This window comes from Pleurodeles waltl, chromosome 4_1, assembly GCF_031143425.1.
Source record: "Pleurodeles waltl isolate 20211129_DDA chromosome 4_1, aPleWal1.hap1.20221129, whole genome shotgun sequence".
NCBI lineage: Eukaryota > Metazoa > Chordata > Amphibia > Caudata > Salamandridae > Pleurodeles > Pleurodeles waltl.
In genome coordinates this window covers 908634725-908657705 of record NC_090442.1, presented here as the reverse complement: position 1 = coordinate 908657705, position 22981 = coordinate 908634725, and the positions used below count along the sequence as shown (strand labels likewise).

Genomic DNA, 22981 nt, shown 5'->3' with positions numbered 1-22981 from the left:
AGACAGCAAGAACTAAAAATAGCTCCCCCATCACTGCATCCTTGCTTTCACTAGGAGTTCAAGAGTTAGTGGAATTGTCATAAACCCAGTGACAATGTTGGAATAAACCAAGGACCCAAAGACTCTGCACTGGGAATTACACATAGCTGCAATGAAATTGGGACCGGGGTGAGCCAGATGAAAAGTAAAGTTACTGCAAGGAAGGTAGTTTTTTTAGGGGAAATCCATATTTTGGATATCTAGCTTTCAAGGAAACAAAGCTTTCTTGCTCTTGCCTTCTGCCATTGTAAGAAACCTAATCAGAAGAAAGGAAATGGCAGGTAGGGACAAATTCAAATCTCAATTGTACGAACAGTCATTAATTCGGTTATACCTCAATTAATTTCTTTCACTTATTTATTTCAAAAGATTTTTTATAGTAAAAAAGGATATATGATTGTCTAAAACAAAACTTAATACATATTACAAGAGTGGATGAGACATTACTCACATAAATCACAAATAACCCGCAGTGAAGATAAACCAACCAAAATGGATACCCTACAAATTTGAGTAGTGGTCACTATTGCATAACTTTGCTTGTGATCCACTTTAATTGACTAAGGCAATGGGCTTTTCATGCACTTCAATATCAACGTATTGTGTATTTCTTCCACACAGACGAGATGTAGTGTATTGTTCAGTCTTTACAATATAGTCCGTTTATTTGGCAAGCCCAATGCACTTGCAGTAGAATGGAGTCAACGCGTTTCGGCCTACTAATTTAGGGCCTCATCAGGACTGAAGAAGGGTAATCATAGTTTTGAAGGAAAGCAACGTGGAGGACACCCATTCTCTATTATTGTCTCTCTTCCTCAAGCGTTTCGCCAAGCTGATATTGCTTATTTAAAGCGAAGTACACCAGCGCGGTTCATACCGATCACCTGTCAGGGGAATAGACAGGGTAGGTCTGTACGGAGTGCGGATAGGACACATACTGATGGACGCAGATTAGACAAAAACTCAAAATATATGTATATAGTTTTTAATGCTGGTGAACTAATTGCCAAGTACTAATATTGTGAGATGTATAGGCAGGAAAACGGATGCTACTCATCTGTTCCTGAACTATGAATTTGACAAAATATGGACGCATCATCAATTCAAGTTAACATAACCGGAGCTTGATTTGGATGATAAAGTAAGGAAAACATCATAGGGGTGAGGCTTGAGGATAAATACACATCCCTTCTTTTGCCGCAAAAAGCAGTATATAGAGGCATGATGCTGGATAAAAAAAAAATATATATAATCCAGCCTAAATTAAGACAGAGTCAAAGAATGCTGTTGAAGGTAGTTCACTTACATCATCTGGTCTACTGTGCTAAACAATAGAAAACTCATGTTCACTAATGCATGCTCTGCAGTACTCCACACTACAACCATTGCTGACACCAATGCTTATCACAATCTTGACATTGTTCATCACCTACATCCAAGATGTTGTTAATCTCATTGGCTACATACAGTCAACATAAGGCAGGAGACCGTCCACACCATCATCAATAAGTCCTCTTTGTACTACTCCCTAAGCAAGGAAGCATCAACTTCTCAAACCTTCTCACTACTTAATTTATCCGACATAGCCACTACCCTCCTCACTGACTTCAACCTTCCAAGGAGTGAAAGCATGTAACGTGACACCATCATCAGCAAACTCAATATGCTATAACCTAACAGCTAACCAAAACACTCCAAACCCTCAAAATCAAATCATCCAATGCAAACCTCCCATTCCCTGGACTGGACCAGTCCCTTGACCATACCAATCACCCTATTCATGACCCAACTAACAAAAGTAGTCAACTCAAAAGTGATCAACAAGCCTTCAGATCTTTCAAATATTTCTAAAATGATAACTCAAACCTCAAACACATCTCCCACCCTGCCACCTCAAAGTCTGACACCACCATCTTTCTAAAACTTCCCAACACATTTCTGGAAAACCATGTGAACACCCAAGCTTAAACTAAAACACAAGAAAAGGCCAAAACCCTCAGGACCCTAGCACCCCATTGACCACACCACTAACAAAAACCTCAATCACAGATTGGGAAGAAAACCAGGATCCCAGAAGGCCTCAATCAACTGAACTCCTGTTCCGTAACACTAAGATAAGTCATCCGACAAAGTCAAGTATTAGAATTCCATCATTTATTAAGCTGGCAACAGCAGAGGATTTCTCTTCAAGACAATCTCATTCTTTAAACTTCCCTGCCCTAATCTATAATCCCACACCCTAAAGACAAGTGCAATGACATCAACATCTTCATTAAAAACAAAAAAAAAACAACAAAAAAAAGGTACCATCTAACAACTCATCAACAAAATCAAGCCCACTTCTTCTCAGACACAAAACTTTTGTGTTGTGCCACACAATAATCTTTCTTAAAAGTAATGTGTCTCACCGACCTCACCAGCATCTTCCACTTCTTCAAAGCCACCTCCTTTAAAGATGTCTTACCCAAGTTCTTCATCAAAATCATCCTCAGAGAAGCGCTGGCACCGTTACCTTGACTAATGAAGGCATTGACAATGGTATCTCTCGCAAAGCAATACTCTCCAACTCCTGAAGAAACCCACACAAAAACCTCATGATCTTGGCAGCTACTGGTCAACCACTCATGTGTCCTCCATCTTTGCAGCCAATAAAGAACTCACATCAGTGCCAACCATCTCCCGCACAACTACCAACCCAGCTTTAGATCATGTTGCAGGATCGAGACATACCCTACAAATCATAGACAACACTGCCCAGACCAGAGATAAAGATGACCTCGGCCTCTTGATAGTGATGGACCTCTCAGCTGCCTTTGACACCAGTGACCACCCTACCCTTAGCAACACCATGAAGTCTAAAACCAGATTGACTAGCAATGTCCTTTACTGGTTGTCCTACGTACCCACCTGGCTCCGGTTTGTTCACATGGACACATCTAGGTCTTAGAAAATCCCAATCACCTGCAGTGTCCACAGTGTTTCATCTTGTCCCTAGATGCCTTCAACTTCTGCAAAGAACCCTTTAAGGTCAAATCCTTGGTAACAGCATAAACATTTCCAATACACTGAAAATACAACTTTATTTAAAGCCCTCTACATGCTAGACACCCAAAGCCACAAACAACCTGCACCTAATCCAGACCTGGGTCGCCAGCTCCTTCCTGTAGCTTAACACCCCAAAAAAAACAGAATCCCTGCTTCTTGTCAAGAAATGCAAAAAAACAGCCAGCCCAAACTTTGCGTAGCTCAAAAATATGAGCCTGGATGGATTCAACACCTAAGCTTTGCCCAAAACAAGGTCAGCTTGATTAACACTGGCATACACCAGCATCATCCTCACAAAACAGATCACTAAGAAAAGCAAGACTGCCTAGTTACAGATGTCTCGCTCTTAAAGTCAAAACATTTATCCTAGAAAGCAGCTTCCATAGAACTGCTAATCAAGCTCTGCCACTCAAAACTAGATGGTGGCAATGCCCTGCTTAAAGGCTCCCCAGATTTCACACTGGCCCCAAGGTAATCTTAGAAACCACAGCATGCTTCATCAAGCACCTGAGGAAATCTTATCACAACACCCCTCATCCTTACTGAACTCTGCTTGATCACATTGCTAGCAAGTGCCATCTTCAAAACCAGCTACAAAGCCATCACCACCACTTGAGGCTCGGGGCACACCTGCAGACAGCTCACCATCAGACTGGAGATGAAAAAGCACCAAATAGAAAAACCGGGCTGCAGGCCTTCTCCGTACAGGCATCCATGATCTAAAATACCATCCGTATACCCAGCAGGGCTACCGGCTCCAAATAAAAATAAATAAATACAAAAAAAAAATACAAAAAAAAGCTTAATACTCTCCTCTTTAAACACTACATCACAGTGATGTCCACTTTCACCCTCAGAACTAAGCCACCTCTTCAATCATTTGTGGACTGTGATTTAGACTCTGTAGAGCATTCATTCCCCTGCCTTTCGGCTCAGTTTCTGCAACACAAATACCATAGGCAGACAGCTTAAAAGAATAATCGGCTTCTCAGGTGAGGAAGGCATCGGGCAATCACAGGTTACCAAACCCATTTTGACTGTCCTTCCGGATTTTGCTTGTTTAATTGAGTCGCCTGCTATACTATACTTTCCCACATTCACAGGCAGAACAAGGAGCCAACCCACCAACCACTATATCGGATATCTCCAACTTCCATTACCATCAGGAGGTTTCTGAGTAGCTTTGGGATAGAGTTGAGATGATGACAAAGCCGGCACACCTGCTGGAGCTTCCATGCTGCATCTGCCGGTCTTGCATCCATGCAGTTTCCTGCCTTTAGGAGTAAGAAACAGCCCAGCAGACTCAAGGGGGCCGGGAGGCCAAAAGTCACCATGCACAATTACATCACCGAATAATGAACAGCAGCAACAGTTTATCCTCGCTAGAGGATTTTGCAAATTGTATGATATGGAGTGATGAATTCTTCACTTGCAACAATTTGCTAGTAATACGTGAATGTGAGGTTTCATTGCTCAAGTAATTTGGAAGAATTTTTAAACTTAATTTTTTCCTTTCCAAAAAGTGAACTGTATGGCCTTTAATTCTCTCTCTCAGGAAAGGTCATTCGATTTCTGCGTTAAGCTCAACTTCCAAACCTTAACTGGTCTACAGTTTAGACAATGGTCACCACATGAGCGCTGCAAGCTAAGTCCACGCATCTCGAGCCACGATCTCAGACCACAGGTGATCAGGCGGTAGTAGCTTTGGAGTGTTCATACATACAAAGGCTACTGGGGGAAGCCAAGCACAACTTCCAGCTTCCTATTAATGGGATTAATACTGGTGTCAAAAGGATTCAGATATTGAAACAACAAAGTGATGAATAGTTAAATCGCAATGGCTTTGGGAGAAATCTGAAGAAAAAAATAATCACAGTAAATATTTATTGGGGGGAGAACCACACTGAAGCTGGAACAAAATGCCCCAGAGGTCACACTGCAGGATTCCCAATCTCTCCCACAGGAACTCACAACGGCTAGCAGAAACTAACACAAGACATGGGGTCAGTGCCTTGAAGCAGACATCTAAGAAAGCTTGTAGCCAGGATGTGAGGAGGCACAATTACTAAGTGGAAAGAAATACGTTTTAAGTGCATATATGAGAGGAAAGTCTTTCACAGGAAGAGTGGTTCAGTCATTTCCAGCCAGGAGGTGCATTCTGAGACCACTAGCATCAACAAGCAACTGGCAATAGCATAAGTATTGACTTATGTCTACAAGAATCGTGAGAAGGAACAAGACAAAAGAGGCTCATTCTGTAGTAGAGTCTCCCCTGATTAGTGTATCTAGAACAAGACACTAGGGGGGGTCATTATGACCCTGGCGGAGAAGCGGCTGTAAGACCGCCAACAGGCTGGCGGTCTTTTTTTTTTAAATTATGACCATGGCGGTTACCGCCATGGTCATTCGCCGGTTCTCCGTTCTGCCTGCCGGGTTGGAGACCTGGGTCTCCAGCCCGGTGGCCGTCACTATACCGCTGGTGGTATTTGGACCCGGCTGACCGCCATGGATTCCATTCGGTTTGGAACCGCCATGAAATCCATGGCGGTAAGCACTATCAGTGCCAGGGAATTCCTTCCCTGGCACTGATAGGGGTCTCCCCCACCCCGACTCCCTCCCCTACACCCACCACCCCACGAAGGTGGCAGGACCACCCTCCCCTCCCCCCAACATCAGACATCACTCACACACGACACGCACCACCAACACACATACACGCACACACACCGACATACATGCCAACATCCACACAGAGTCAGACACGCACACCCACAATCAAACATACACGCACACATCCATACAGACATACCCACAGACATACACACACTCATTCCCAAACACAACACCCCGCAAGCATACACGCACTCACACACCCCCTCTACATACACACACGCACACCCCCATGCACGCACACAACACGCCCCCACCTCCCTCCCCTAACGGATGATCGACTTACCTGGTCCGTCGATCCTCCGGGAGGGAACGGGATCCATGGGGGCTGCTCCGCCGACACCACACCACACCGTCAAAACAGCACACCGCCACGCCGAATCACAGGACGTGATTCGGTGGGCGGTGTTCTGTTGACGTGGCGGTGGAGCAACCTCCACTTCCCCGCCGCCCGCCAGTATGGCTGATGGCGGCTCTCCGTCCGAAAAAGTACGGAGAGCTGCCAACAGTCATAATACGCCGAGCGGAAAACCGCCACCACTGGCGGTCTTCAGCACAGCGGTCCCTCAGCACAGCGGTCCCTCAGCGGTCTTTCAAAAAGACCGCCGAGGTCAAAATGACCCCCTAGGTCTTTGAGTTCAATGAAGAAAAAAAAGAAATTGGGGAAAAAGTAGTAGATCATTGATAACCTACGAAAGGGTATTGGATTACTAAAGTACTGAATGGGTGGGACATCGGTGAAAGTTAACACATTAGTGGTATGAAGGAGGTATATTTTGCAAGAGAATATAAGAATTCCGAGTTGGTGCCTAGTGATATTTAGTCACCTCTGAAAACAGTATGTTACCACTATGCACAACTGCATGAAAAGCATCTCCAACTGGATGAAGAACTACTGCCTGCAGCTCAACACAGACAAAACCGAAGTTCTGATCTTCAGCAGACACCTCAATCGGGGACAACTCCTGGTGGCCAGCAGAACTAGGCCCAATCCCTACTTCCAAAGATCACACCCGCAACCTCATTATCATTCTGGTCAGCAAACTCTCCATGAAACACCAGATCAATGTAGTCACCATATCCTGCTTTCACACCCTATGCCACCTCCGCAAAGTGTTCAAGTGGCTCCCAGTCAGCAAAAGAAAAAAAAAAAAAAAAAAAAGTGAGGCAAGCTCATCAAAAGCAGACTATTACGGCAACGCACTATGTGGGTACCAACACCATACTCGTGAAAAGGCTCAAGCCGGCCCAGTACTCTGCTGCAAGACTGATACCTAATCTACCTAAAAGGACCCACATCTCCCAGCACGGGAGACCTCCACTGACTTCCCATCACGGAAGGATGTCAATTCAAGCTCCTAACTCATGCCTACAAGTCCCTCTACAGCCTTGGACCCACCTACCTGAACCACTGCCTGAGGTTCCGCCAACCACCCAAAAACCTTTGCTCACTGATCCCTCGAGCAGATACCATGAACCAGATGCCGCTGCATCAGAGGTCGCTTCTTCCCCTACTTAGCTGCCAAGCCCTGGAACGCCCGCCTCCTATGCATCTCTCCCTCCCTAATCCACTTCAGGAAGGGGCTCAAAACCTGGATTTTCAACCAACACAGCAGCACAGCACCTGGATACCCACCTGGGTGACAAGCAGCACTCTAGAAATACAGATTGATTGATTATAACACACATCTGATGCTCAAACTAGAGCTAACGGTGATTTTTAAGCTGCGTATGGACTGCATAAACCCCTTAATGTCCCTTCATTAGTAGAACACACTGCACAGAAATGAACAGTTTACTTTACTGTATCATGATTGCATAGAAGTACTACTTGAGTTGGCGGCACCTGCAATGATATACTGCCCAAGACGTACACAACGTTTAACACATTCTATGTTGTGTACGGTCAACGGTAGTAAATACAAATTTCAGAGTTTGTACATCCAATTCTTGAATTCGAATGCACTGGCAGACTACACAATCCAGGTGCGTTGTGGAACGCAGTGGACCATGGGTTTGTGGCATGATGGAAATGAAAAGCGACTTGAAGTGAATAGTCAAAACAATATATTATCATGTTTGCTGCTGGCAAACTAAAAGCAGCTGCTGCCTGTACACCCTGGGGACCTCACAGCGGGGAGGCAGCATCAGCTGTGGAAGTGGAGTGAAATATTCAAGGAGAAACACTGCAAGGAGATAAAGCAATTGAAAAACGAGACAAAATGTTTCAAGGTGGACCCCGAGCGAGTGTTTGTCATCAATGGTCGCTCAATAACTACAAGGGAAATGTATAATTTGGTGAAATTGCACAGTAAATCCATGTGAACGGGTGTGTTCACGCTACTATTCCGAGTATCAGAAAGAAGCGAGTTAACAGACATACATCCTTACCAGGTCAACAAAACAGAAAGCATCAACTTGTGCAGTGGACATTTTAGACACTGCATTGCTAGGTGGAGTTTACTGCGTTGCATTGTGTGTGATTACCCCACTGTGCCGTGCTTTTGATAGTCAGATCAGTGGTTTAAAAAAAAAAAAAAGGGTGGGTATCAAGAAAATCTTAGAAACAGATGTGCAGTATTGGACTCAAACGAGCAAGATGGCTGGTTTGCCAAGGCCTAGTCGGCTGAAAGTACCACATCTAAGGCTTTTGGTTTTCCCACAGTAACTTTGCTCCCGTTCCTCTCTGGCAATCACAATATGGACATTACCAAATCCCCTTACCTCTCACCATTTATTCCAGAGCATAGATTTGCCATGCCTGCCTTGATTCAATGTGTTAATGAACACACTGACTCCCCCTAACATTCTTCGGAGTAGAGCTGGATCAAGGTCACCAGGAGGAAGACAGCAGTTTATAAGTGGTGAGCTGCATCATCAGTCTAGTCAAGGGAGGTGGAGCGTAGGGACAGGTCAATGCCAGAGGAGTGTAGGATAATCCCTGGTGGGATGAGCTCCATTTAGACTAACTGCAGGGAAATGTAGCTTCGGTGGAAAACCATAAAACGTGGCATGCACCCTACCTTCCTGAACCCATGTTGTGCACACGTTGTCTACACCAAATCTAATCTGCTTGCTTGGTTTACACATAAAGGTGCTGGGGTTGTCGGTCAGTTATTACATCAGGAACGAAAGGTTTATGCCAAACATAAATTAGAAACATGTGAAGCACAGGAAAGTCGGAAACTGTTGCAGCGTACAGAGAAGTAAACCCCCCACGACCCCAGCCTCTCCAATGATCACTTGGGTGCCACTTATTTATTGATTAGTGATATATTGTTGCTGTGCAAGGTAAATTCCTAATCAAGGTGTATTATCTGCAATTGCCAACATGGTCTCATTCTGGTTTGGAAATAGGCCAGTTTCCTCATTTGCTAAGTTACTTGATGAAATGCAATTTAAGAGGGTTTCCTGGAGCATGATGAATTGTTGCTGAGACCTTCCTTCCCCACTCACAACAAAAAACTGTCACTATTCATCGTGCACCCAGTGCTTTTCAATAACACTCCTCGTGGCCATTTACACATCTTTCGTCTTTCCTTTGGTGTCTCACTGAAAAACGAGGTGCTTTCCATGTGCACTTTGTATGTGATGCAAGAACAAGAACAATGAAACATCCTCCACGTTGACAACTCAGCACCACGTGTGAAACCATATCTAATTTTGTAACCTTAAAAGATGAACTGCATTACACATATATTTCATAAGCTTCTTAGACTGAAAGTGGGTCAAAAGGAAACCAAATGCATTTCTTTAGATGTTTAAATTATTATAAATGGCACATGGTAAATCAACCCTGAATCCACTCCATGCAGAAAGACTGGGTTCAGTATATTATTAACATGAGACTACTTGCTAGAGAGCAACTGAAATAAATATAAGAAAAGTCCCTCATCCCCATAGAAGCCTCTACACACGGACATAGATTAAAACACTACAGTATTAGAATTAAACTCAACATTTATAAATCTGTTAATATTTTCAATAGTTAAACAGCAGGGGCACCACCCTTTCATTTTTTAGTTTCCCATATTCCTTCTACTACTGGATTGAGCAATGAATAATAATTACCGGTATTAAGTTATTGTTATATTCACGACATTCATATTGTTGTAACCAATTGTGTTGTATACATTCTATTTAAAATATGTAGTAATATTTTGGTTTTTAATTCATAACTTTAATTGCGTTTAAAATATTGAGGCAACACTCATTCTGTTGACACACTAAATGGGCATATTGCAATTCTTGGTTTGCTTTCAAATAGGAATTTCCAACTCAAAAAGTGGAACTACAACCAAAACACCTTCAAATATTTGTGTCCTACATGGATCCCCGCACCACTCTGAATCCTCTGTCAAATCGGTTTATTCTCTAAATCTCTCCTCCTCGCCAGAAAAATGATAAAAGATGATTTTACAAAAATCTGAATCAAGGGATAGGTGCCGCTATGTGTTCTTAGATGTGGGCTCTTGGTTGCCATTTCAGTACTGATGCAGGATTTCAGCCAGCCTGCTCTAATGAATACCAATGCTCTGCTAGAAGCACAATCAGGTCTTGCCATCTGCTCCCTCACTTGAATGTGTCCAGCAGGTTTCCACATTGCCCATCAACAGCCAAACTGTGTGAAATCTTGCAGTACCAGTGCTTTCCACATCAGACGAACCCTTTGACTAAGAGTACGAACTTCTCATAATAGCCGACATCTCTTGCAAAGGGTCATTTTCTGATTAGAAGGCGATCAGTGACATCATCTGAATTACAGAGCCATAAACTAAAATGTTGTGCCACTATTTTGGTAATAATGCCGTCAATGTAAATACACTTATTTAAATAACAGCTAATATAAAGAAAGTAAAGAACATTATTTTGTGAACTGTAGGTTGCTGGAATCTGCTAAAATGTGTTGCAACGAAATAAATACTGATAAGTGCTGGACGTACGTTCATCAGTTTTTTAAGCATTTGGATTATGAAATGGGTTGATTGTTTGAAGTAAAAGCCAGCAGACCTCCATTGGCTCCCATTGGTGCCAGATTTGCTTCCACAATTGTTTGTTAGGCCCTGCAGCCTCCTAGCCTGGATCCTGCCCCCCTCCAACTCAACCGAATAAACGACAACATACCTGCTTAAGGTTTACTATGGGTATACACAGGCCTGTTAATTCCAACAACGTGAAACATAACATTAAGAAACACTGCAGCTGTAGATCTTTTACAACAATAAACAAATTCACACATCACAAAATTGATTCTTAATCACCTATGCCACCGGTGCATATCTATTTGACAATGACCATTTGTCTACAGAACATTAATATAGGCATTTATTTACAGTAATTCACTGGAGAATGGCACAACACTCAGGTCCAGGATTCCTTTCGGTCTACACAGACAACACAAGTTTAACCATCTTCATCCCCAAGAGTCACTGCGCACCTGTGATGGTCCAAGGGACTCACCCCCGAACACCGCACAGCTCTCCACCCCACTGCTCCCTCACAGCTACGAGGTCTTGAAGCCACCCACTCGACACAAGCCGCGTGCTACCTACTTCCATTGCTAAGGCTACTTTACTCCTTCTTGTCCCAGGAATCTGTATGATGGAATCTGTTAGGACTTACGTTTCAGGTTATTAATTTAACACATTGTCCTGTGCTCTGAGGAACTACTTAAAAGGTAGAAATCAAGCACTTAAAAAGGCATCTCAGGGGAGAGGGAAGACCCCCCCCCCCCCACAATTATGCATAGGACTTTGCCCTTACTGTATGCGCAACTGTTCAAAAGACTCGCCACACGAGGACTATGCTACAAGTACGGTGTAATTATCAATTTATTTTATCCTGTAAAATGTTACCTCCAACACGTTTAGGCAACTGTCAGGACCTAGAACACTGGCCAGTTTTTTCTTACTACAGCACACAATGAATAAAAGACCACAATCACATCAGGGGGCAACAAAGACAATTCCAGAAACAAAAAGTCTTATTCAGAACAAACCCCATCTCATTACAGCAAAACCAGGCAAATCAGCGACTTTCTTTCGACAGTCAATTGTATATTGGCAAGCAGGTAACAGTTAGCATGGTATTTGTGCTTGTTCTATAATTACCTGGGAGCTTTTTCATGAACATCGGAGTACACCGAGATCCTCAGGAAGAGGTGCGGTCGGCAAGACTTAAGGAAACGGGTTCGTCCACAAGCAAATACAAGTCTACAGTCCAGGCAGCTCTATCGGGACCTGCAATCAAAGTTAACTCAGTTAAGTTAATGCACTTTGTGCCAGACCCACAACAAATACAGCAACAAAAAATGTGAAAAAGGAATCTTTGACCCTTTTCCTAGCAATTCAAATATGCAGATTACTTTGCATGAATAACAATCTAATACAACACTATTATGTCCAACATGACGTTCTTGGTGAGTGACAAACACAGGCTGTACTTTTGCTGAAGCTGCTGCCAATACTGCTCACCAGCAGCCCCATCTTTACCAGAAAAAGAGCAAAGAAAAGGAAGGAGGGACTACAGGACTGAGAGGAAGGAAACTCACACGTTTCACCCTTTACAGGGATTTATCAGCGGTTTGGGATTCGAGATTAAAGTCGAAGGATTTATAATAGCACACATGCACTGAAAGGGATAAAATAAAAGCAATAAAACAATACAGCTATCCACTAAAAAGTAAAAGAAAAGGCACAAACATAGTATTCTGGTCCTATGTTTTTACTCACTGCGAAGAAGCCACCATTGTATTTGTGGTAACAATTAAAATACATACAAAACCACCGCGGATGCATACTGATGGACAGTCTGGTGCCTTATCTAAATTGCATTTGTTGGGGGTCTATCATCCTAGGACAGACGGGAAAGAACAGTCAATTAAAGAAAGATGAAACGACACAAGTTGACAACTCCCCTCAAAACCCAATATGATGCCCGAACTGGAGTCGTAGAAAGAGAAAGGAAAAGTGAGAAACAAAGGGAAAACGTGAGAAAGCAAGAGAACGAGGGGAAGGGAGAAAGAGAGGAGGACACTTCCTGCGGCTCTTTACAGCCGCTTGCCACCTTGCAATATCGGGTTGTAGAGCGCAAAGTCAGTACCTGTTACTTACCATCACTCCCCCTTTGTATAGGTGTAAGTAGGCAAGGGTTCCCACAGCATGGTTCGACAGTCCCCAGAGGAAATTTGGCTGAGGACATCCATGGAAGAGATCAAAAAGTGAACTGCAGCCAACATCAAAGGTGTGAATACCCTCACGGGACCGAACAGAAGGAAGGCTGGTGTGGCATTAATAGAACAACGGCCGGATCAAAACAGGTTTGGAAGTATGGGTGGAGATGTCCACCTCTGCCTGGAAGCGCTTTTCCTCTTTACGGACTTCATTCCCAGGAGTATACGTGGAATGCCTCACCATGCACAGGCTTAGGTCTACGTAGGTCAGGTGATTTTTTCCTGCAGATTCCTATGAAGACTTCTCCTAAGCAGAGAATTCGGCTCAGGGAGGTTTGTGTGGTGAAGGGTGGAGACAAGGAAGGGTGTGGGGGGGGGGGGGGGGGCAGTAGAGAATCCTCTGGCTCAAACACATGCACATTTTTTCTCCCTGCAGGAAAAATATTTTTCCCCCCATGGAGGAAGCCTTTCCCATTCAGACACACTAAAAATGGGGGACATTAATTCCCTCTCCAAACCTGGAAGGTGCGTTATGCCAGCCTTCTTATAAATCCAAAGACCTTGCAGAGTAAAATCAACAGCTTTCCCCCTGAAGACAGAATCTTTCAGCTCATCTACTTCAAGGGGATCTAGCATGGCCCAGGATAGTGATGTAAGCCAAATTTTAAAGATATCCACTTCAGATAAATTTACATACACTAAATCTCAAATTAAATCATTTATACAGCAGTTACTCTCAAATTCTGGCATAGAGCTCACCCTCCTGGACCTAGGTTCGCCACCCTGCTCCATTTAATTACAACTATCCAGCTGGCCTGGTTTGTAGTAGGTACCTTGGGTACTTACACCTTCTACCAGGTCCAGTTATCCCTTATTTGTGAAGTAGTAGTGTTCTAGCAGTTTAGGCTGATAGAGGTAGCTATAGCAGAGCAGCTTAGGCTGAACTAGGAGACATGCAAAGCTCATGCAATACCACTTATAGTTACACAGTACTTATACACAAGCAAAGACAATACTCAGTGTTACCAAAAATAAAGTTAATTTGGGTTACAGTACCAAAAATATCTTAGAGTCAATGCTCCTTCTGGAGGTAAGTATTATAAACCATATATACAATAGACACCAAAATTAGACAAGTAATTAGTCACAGGACAGTGCAAACAATAGGTAATGCTATAGAATCCAATGGGAGAAAATAGGTCCAGGGGCAACACAAACCATATACTGAGAAAGTAGAATGTGAATCACGAATTCCCCCCTAGACAAGTGTAGTGTGTACAGAATCACTGGTAGAGCAAGACTACAGTAAAGGTAAGTAAATTACCCAACCCCAGAGCACAGAAAAGCAGGAGTAAAGTACTGCAAGTTTCTTTAAGACACTACAGCTCGTGATTGGAATTATTGCAAGAACCAACCAAGTCTGCAAACAACAACTGCTGGAATTCCCGAACCTGAAGACCTGCAAAAGAAGGGGACCAAGTCCAGAAGTTGAAAGAAGTTCCAGGAAGGGCAAGAGCCCCTGCCAACCCAGAAGAGGGTGCAAAAGAAGAGTCCCCGGTAGGATGAAGACTGCAGGAATGCACCATAGGAAGATGCCAGTGGGTTCCTGCATAATGCAGAAGTTGTCCCACGATGTGAAGATTGATGCAGACATGATTTTGTGTTGGAAGTCGCCAACAAGCCTTAGTTATGACAAATGTGCGTTTTGTCTCAAAATGGTGCTGGCTGGACCCAGGAAAGACTAGGGGGCCTCAACTCTGTGTGAGGAGGAAGAGGATGCTCCCAGTACTTTATAGAACCCTCAGGATGCCAGGCAGCACCCACGGGAGTCCCAAGAAGGGGCAAAACGTGGCTGGTGCAGCACAACAAAAGGAAGATCAAACGCCGCCCGAGAACAACTCAGCGAGTTGAGCGTCACAGGATGGAGTGCTGGGGACCTGGGCCAGGCTGTGCACGATGGAATTTTGCAAATAGTTCACAGAGGCCTTAGGAGGTGAAGAAGATGCAGAAACACAGGGGTACCGTCTCTCTCAGGGAAGGCAAGGTCTTACCTCCCCCAAATTGCGTCAGCAGGACCTCAGGACAGTCTATGTCGATGGGGTCCACCCTCTGTGTCCTTAGAAGCATGCTCGTTGCTGTGAGGAGTCCAAGTGTATCGGTCATCATCTTAGAAGGTGCCTGCGTGAGCAGGGGAGTGACTTAGTCCCCCCCCTAAAATCCCCCCCCCCCCCCAGGAGATTTCTTCAGTCCTTCTGGTGCAGGGCGAAGACACATGGAAACTGTTGCAGCTGCTGGCTGGAGCTGCAGAGGAAAACTATCCCTTGTGGATACTTTGTTGCTGTTACAGCAGTTCCTGGAGCCGGCTACGGTTGATCAGAGGCCAGTGGATGGAGTAGTAGTTGCAGAGGATTCCTGAAGGAAACTTGCAAGCAGCATCTGAAGAGAACCCACAGGAGAGACCCTAAACAGCCTTATCAGGTAAGGACCTATCAGGAGGGGTCTCTGATGTCACCTGCTGGCACTGGCCACTCAGCCCTCCAGAGTGCCCCCACACCTTGCAAAGCAAGATGGCTGAAGTCTAGGACACACTGGATGAGCTCTGGGCACCACCCCTAGGGTGGTGATGGACAGAGGAGTGGTCACTCCCCTTTCCTTTGTCTAGTTTTGCACCAGAGCAGGGGACAAGGGGTCCCTGAACTGGTGTAGACTGGCTTATGCAAGTAGGGCACCATCTGTGCCATTCAAAGCATTTCAAGAGGCTGCGGGAGGCTACCCCTCCCTAGCCTGTAACACCTATTTCCAAAGGGAGAGGGTGTAACACCCTGATCTCATAGGAAATGCTTTGTTCTGCCTTCCTGTGACTGAGCTGCTCAGACCCCAGGAGGGCAGAACCCGGTCCGTGAGGTGGCAGCAGCTATAGCTGCAGAGCAAGCCTCAGAGAGCTCGTTTGGCAATACTGGGGGTCCATTGTGGAGCCCACAGGATGCATGGAATTGGCTCCCCAATACCAGATCTGGAATGGGGGGACAATTCCATGATCTTAGACAAGTTACATGACCATATTTGGAGTTACCATTGTGAAGCTGCATATAGGTATTGACACATAGGCACATGCGTGTAAGGGTGTCCCTGGACTCACAAAGTCCCAGGAAATTGCCCTGAACTATGTGGGGGCACCTTTGCGCAAGGGTGTCCTCGGACTTAGTAACTTTTCAGCAAGTGAAGGTTAGACATGTAGGTGACAGAAGTTACTTAAGTACAGTGAAAATGGCTCTGAAATAATGTTTGCGTTATTTCACTCAGGCTGCAATAGCAGTCCTGTGCAAGGGTTTGTCCGAGCTCCCTATGGGTGGCAAAAGAAATGCTGCAGCCCATATGGATCTCCTGGAACCTCAATGCCCTGGGTACCTAGGTACCATACACTAGGGACTTATAAGGGGGGTCAGTGTGCCAACTGAAATTGGTAAATGAAGTCACTAGCCTACAGTGACAAATTTAAAAGCAGAGAGCATAAGCACTGAGGTTCTGATTAACAGAGCCTCGGTGACACAGTCAAGCACTATACAGACAAACACATTAGGCCATAAATTATGAGCACTGGGGTCCTGACCAGCAGGATCCCAGTGAGACAGGCAAAAACATACTGACATACAGGTAAAAATGGGGGTAACATGCCAAGATGGTACTTTCCTACACTTTACACCAGTCTAACTAGCAGGAAACCATTTTATTTAGCTGCAGCTATATGTGGTGGGGTATGCAAATTGCAACCTCGGCCAGTGTCTCTTCGCTGCATGAAGGTAGTTTGTCTCTAATGCGCAGCATTTTTGCACACTAGAACACAATGTAATGCAACGCATAGACCAGCATTACTGAACTTTTGCTTTCAATCTATGAGGCTTCAAAGTTGGTTTCGCCCGGTGGAAATTTTGTGCAGCAGCCACCTCTGTCAGTATCTGGATCCTGGTTTGAAATGAAGAGTGTGTTAGTGCCCTATAGACAGTCTCCCTTCATATAGGGCTGCGAAGGACAGTGCAGTGGTTGATCAAACATGATCTAGATGTACATCCATGCTTATGGTGCCAGCTGTAAGAAAAATACGAAAAGTTACCTAGTGAAGACTGTCCTGGGGGGTAAGGGGAAGGGACGAGAGGCAGAGGATGATGGGACTCAAAGGGGAAACGGCAGAAGACAAACACTAGAACAAAAAAAAAAAAAAAACAATAATGCAACCCCATCACTTTTTTGCTATTTTTTCAGAACATAAAGTGACCGATGTTGCTATGGAAATGGCATTCACGACTGTAAAAACACGATGGCGGCTGCCCTTCCCTCTGATATTTGCACAGGTGGTAATGGGGAGGTCTGTTTTGAAAATAAAGCATGTATTTTGACAAGACACACTTTCCTCTGTCCTACACCAAGGGCAAGACAATAGAGAGAGGAGTGAAAAGGAAAGTCAAACCGCGCAGGATCAACAGGAAACTAATCAGTCTGCCAACATCAATAAAGGACGAACGACGACAAGCATGAAAAGAGAAATCCGCGCTGTAGAGTTTAATTTGTACTTTCAGTACCCGATCAAGGTCTAGAATGATTCCTTTTGTTTATACTGAACACTCAACATGCGCACAAGTGTCATGCACATTCACACACTGTGTCCGTATTCACAAGCACATAAGCTAACACACCGTGTCCAGTGCTGGAAAACCAGAAAAGGTGGAAGTGAAGCACTTGCACTCAGCGTGGCCAATGCCCACTGTAGGCCCAAGAAACTTAGCCGCACAGCTGAGCAGCACTTAGCCACTTTAACTAGAATACACATAACATTAATACAACCAACAAGCAAAGGTATCTTCAACAGCAGCACCTCATCTGGCAATATAATGCAATAACAACGCCCACTGCCACACACTTGAAGATGCATATAACTTGGCGCCTAGGTCACACTATGCAATATTAACCTTCCTAGGTAGTGTTCAGAAAACCCTACCAATTAGGATTGTAGCTTACAACCCTCCCCTACACACATGATATAATGTGCTATTGACATTAAAAATCTCATACTTCTTCTGCAACTGCCTTTCATGGCGGGGCATGCGCTGCAATTTGGTGATCGGTTGCATTTGGGAGGTGGAGTACAGGCCTCAGAGATACAATGGGGCCTTTACGCTTTCAAGAGGCAAATCCAAAGGAAATGACACAGGGATTGCAATTAAGTCCCAAATTGTTGGCGGTACACTAGCAGTGTGCAAGTCTACAAAGAGCACCTAGGCCAAGCCACACTTCAACAGGAGTTCACTCCAATGGTGTTTGAGCTTTCCCACTCCTGCAAAAAGCAGAGACCACCTTCAGCTCTCAACAGTGGATGCATGGGCAGTGCTCCATCCTTCAGACCGTGATGAGGTACCCACCACCAGTCCTGACTTAGTTCTTTGAGGTAGCAAGGTACGTCTCCACACCAAGGGCAGTCTGTCTTTTTTTGCTCCAGTTTTCTACAAAAGCCTCTCTAAAACTCCTCAAGTTGCGCCAGGTTTTCGAGGGGAGGTTAGGCAATCCTCTTATCCCTGGTTCAATTCCTCTCTGGTTGGTCAAAACACCTTAAGGGCCAAGCAATATCATCAGAGAGTGGTGGTTGGTAGAGATATGGACGGAGAGAAGGAGCAAACATGGTACTGATGTGTGGCACTTATTGTTTAGGTGGATCAAAGTGTGTTCAAGTCCATCTAACATAAACGTCAGTCTCTTAAAAATAAACATCCCAAAATGGTCCAAGTCCAAGTAACATTGCAATGGTGAGCATTACATATCACCACAGTTAGTGGATTGAACTGAAAATGGTCCTTGAGCCACTCAGTCACTTGCTGTTGTGACCAGGTCCGCTCCATGCAGGGTGGTGACATACATTCATGGCATCACCATTCTTCAGGTTTTGGTGCAGTCTAGTCCTAGGCTATGATCTTAGTAAAGGTGATTTTTTTTTCCTCTCCAGCAAAAGCTGAACATTCCCAATAGGTTAGAATCAGAGATGCAGGCACAAGGATCCCTCTATGTTCCATTAAGTTTTTGAGCCATAAACAGACATTCACTTGCCTACAGTAGCCTGAGCAGGGAGGAGGAAATGAGTGAGGAGTGCAGAGACATACATCCCTGACACTCTGGTAGAAGTGAGGTGTTCCTATTGTGGCTAAATGTATGCTTGTTTGAAGGACCGTGAGTGGGCAACCTCCAAGACCTTCGATGAAGTAAAGTGGTCTGTACCTGAAAACTATCTCATTATCTGTCACCAACCAATAGTCATGTCAATGCTTGGACATGTGGGCAAAGTCACCTCTGTTAAACGGAGAGTCTCTATGCAGGGCTTGAAAAATCCACTGGACCCCGCTAAGGTGAGTCATATTTGATCAGATGGAGCTATTTTTAGGACTTACTGGAGTTGACAAAGAACAGGTGTTCTGTTCAGTAAGAAAGTGGAGGAACAATAAAATACACTTTTAAATCGTGTTCTTGTATGTCACATTTGCTCTGTATTCACAGACCAAGGTCAAAAGTCAGTTTGTCTTACAATTACTTTTCCTTCTGACTGCAGAGTGCCAGGACTTAAGGTGAACTGTGTGACATGCCGTTTAGAGTGTAAAATAAAAGGATTTTGAGGGGGGAGGGGGAAGGCAGGTTTTTCCTAACATCATTTAAATGACTAAATCAACTGTAACATTTCAAAATATATTTCAGTAGATGTGAAAGCCCATTTTTTTTTTTTTTCTGTTCGATGAATACATATTTTATATAGGATGAAAACAAATCAGAATACTTTACGTGTTAATGTGCAAAGGATATGTTTTCTGTAACTCAATTCTCACAGATTAATACATTACATAGTTTTATCAGTAGAGCTTTAAGTTAGTGGAAATGTTTTTGGACATTTCTTGGAAATTTACTGTGTGTAGATGGCAATATGCTACCACACCATGGTTTATTAATATCTTTATTAAACGTGAGCGTGTAAAACTGAGAAATACTCCTGCCCTGATGGCAATGCGGTTAGTAAACTAAAAGCAGGTCATGTGTCCACTACATGTGGGGCAGATTCTTGTGATACATGCAGCAAACTTAAGTCTACTTAATCAAACAAAATAAGTTATTTTGTATTGCAGAAATGCTGAGCTCACATATTTGAAGGTGCAATCACATGAGAATGAAGAAAAAGGCGGCTCTGTAAACTATTTCCAAGGACCACACTATTTGAGACCCGCTTACGGGTCAAGCACATTACACTTAGGTCAAGTAGATTATCTAAGTTACTCAACCTGCAAGTCTACTAATATTTTTATGATTTTTCGAGGGCTTCTATGGGTGGACTCCATATCGTTTGGAAATGATTGTAGAACAGCTGCCCTGGAACTCAAGATACGAGTCTCTCCGGCAGAAACATAATGGATGATAAAAAAGAAATGAGATAAGGAGCAGAGCGGCACATATCGTTCCATTGACCTTCAACCCAACTCGCAGGATCTACGAAATTTCATGGAATCAGTGTATGCTGAATTAGGAAGCCTCAATGAGCCTGATGGTTTTTCTGCATCTTAGTGTGCTGAGGTTATGTCATGTCATTGCACTGAAATACCCTAGAATGCAAATTGTTTCGTCCACCAGCGCTCTCATCCTTTTTTGCTGTCTACTTTGCACACAGTTGATTCTTTCAAAGGCTAGCAATTTATTTCTACCTCCCAAGCACATCTGAATTATAAATGTTCAATGCACTTATCTTCTGACAGTCTCTTCCTGGAAGTATAATTGACCGTCTAATTTGGGTTCCAGTGACCGATTCAAATCAATGCAAAGCTGCAGAGTCACACACTTGGAGATCAGGATTAGATAAAGATGCAGTAATCACTGGGGAATCAATGTTACCAGCTGATGAACACCCCTACATAAACATTTATCAATGTATATAACACACATATTTTGGTACTTAGCATTTACCAATTACTGTAGCAGCCTCATTCTAACACGTTTTCGTGCCTCTAGCCAAGATAGCTATTGCAATAAATCTTTCATTACCACATTCCCAATGAATGGCTCTCTGGCACGTACACCAGCAACCTTTCTCCCTTGGTCATTTTTCAGTGTATACCCTCCTCCGCTGGGCCTCTTCCTGTAGATTCCACTGCTTCGATTTAAACTGCATCTTGCCCCCTCTTAATAAACTCATTTAGCATCGAAGCAGTCCGAAAATACAGATACTGCATCAGGGGGACGCACAGTCATCGGTTTTCACATTTTCTCAATGGGAAGACCCAAGTTATCCCCCAGTTCCGGTTTTATTCCAATGTGGGTAGCTCAATGGACGCTTGTCATTTCCTGAGTCACACCTACAGTGAGATATTCGCTGTTTAAAATAATTAGTCAAGCACAATTAAAAGCTTAATAGGGCACAGAGAATTGGGGGGAGAGGGGAAATCTCAGAAGCCTTAGCCTGTTTCACTGACTTTCAACCAAAGTGGCAACACAAGAGCCCAAAAGATTAACAAGAAAAATAACTCCGAGCGAGTGAATGATGCAAGCAAACCCGAAAAGTCGTTCGGAGGATTGCCCCCTCTAGAAAAAAAAATCTTAATTTCTTAAATGTCAGTTTGTCCTTCCTGCATTGTTATTAGTCTGGGTACCTTCCTTCTCGCCATTTATCTTTTTGTTCTCTCATCTTTGTTTCCTGCTTTCCATCCTTTCTCTACTGTTGCAGACCCATACATCTCTTGTATTCATTCAGCCTCCCCTCTATCTTTTCTCCTTCCTTCTTTAGATTTCCTTCCTTCCTCAATCACTCCTCACAACCCAGTCATCCAGCTTCCGTCTTTCAGCCCATCCATTCTTTTCTCCATCCGTATCGTCATCCTCCTCGCCACCCTTCTACGCTTCCACGCAGCTCTCCATCTATCTCATAGCCATTATTCTTTTCCCCCCATTATCCTCTCCTTCCATCTCTGTATTAATTATCCGTCTTCCCTCCATCTTTCTCCGCATCCCTAAGTGGTGTTGCGGTGGAGGTTGTAACGACGTCCCTGCAACGTCAAGCAGTTCCTACTGATAAGATTAGGATTCTCAAATTCCTGTCATTAGCAACAGTTCTGAAAAGGAGAACCACTACAGACTACCTCTGCGATGCCACACATGAAGAGTGCATTAGAAATTGTGTCCATTAACATTTTTTCAGCTTATAACTTTCCAATTAAGCAGGGGCTTCAAGAACCCATCCAGATGCCTCCATGAGATGTATACCAAAGTCATTTGTATTTTGCTTTTGCCTCTAGCATCAAGTGCAAAAATTAGAGGTGTTTTCTGGATCCTTTACCTCACTCAGCTCCTTCGCCAAAAGCAACTTAGATGCCCCGACTGGAGTACACCACATCAAGCAAAAAACGATCTTACATTGTATGATGGTAACCCTCACTCTATGCCAATAGTGTATCTGCAATTACCAAGTTAGAGGCAAGTATTTAGAACCTTCTAGCTTGGACCTTTAGTGCAACTTCTTAGTCTACTCTGAAACCATGAATCAAATGGAATTCAAAAACTGGGTAAATAGCTTACTTACTAGGTTTTGCAAACTCAATGACTCGTATGCCATAAGGTCTGGTCTCATAGTGCCAGCCCAAAGTCAAACAAGTAGCCACTTTGACAATATAAAAAAAAAAAAAAAGATTTCAGTTTTTCTACCGCCTTAAAGGAATTCACATGATCTTGCAGCTTTTCTATTAAGGAACAACGCTTATGAACATGAACCACTTGCGCTGCCCTTTCCTGTGAAAGGGCTGTTAAAAAAGGCTTCATCACTGAATCCGCTAGCCTCGCCTCAGATGCCAGATGGTCACAAAAGCAAATACGAAAAATGAATTCCGCTGTATTAAGCTGTAGTAGAGCGTCTAACATGCCCAGAGTCTTGGCTATTAATGCTCTGCCTTACAATCCGTAATGGGGCTGGCTGGGTTGCCAACCCAAACTACCAGCAAGCAGTTGTAATAACTGCAACAATTCAGGAGCGCACTGGGATAGACAAGT

At 43.9% G+C, this 22981-nt stretch overlaps 1 protein-coding gene across 3 annotated transcripts in view; it reads right to left on the bottom strand.

Moving 5' to 3' along the window:
• PLXNB2 (plexin B2) overlaps window positions 1-22981 on the bottom strand; it is a 640303-nt gene that overhangs the window by 527119 nt on the left and 90203 nt on the right. For 2 of the 3 annotated variants that reach the window (XM_069229655.1, XM_069229656.1), the window contains exon 2: window positions 11865-11993. The gene's annotated coding sequence lies outside the window, so the exon portion shown is untranslated. Of the gene's footprint in view, window positions 1-11864; window positions 11994-22981 lie in introns of those variants that run through there. The other variant, XM_069229658.1, reaches the window with a different exon arrangement.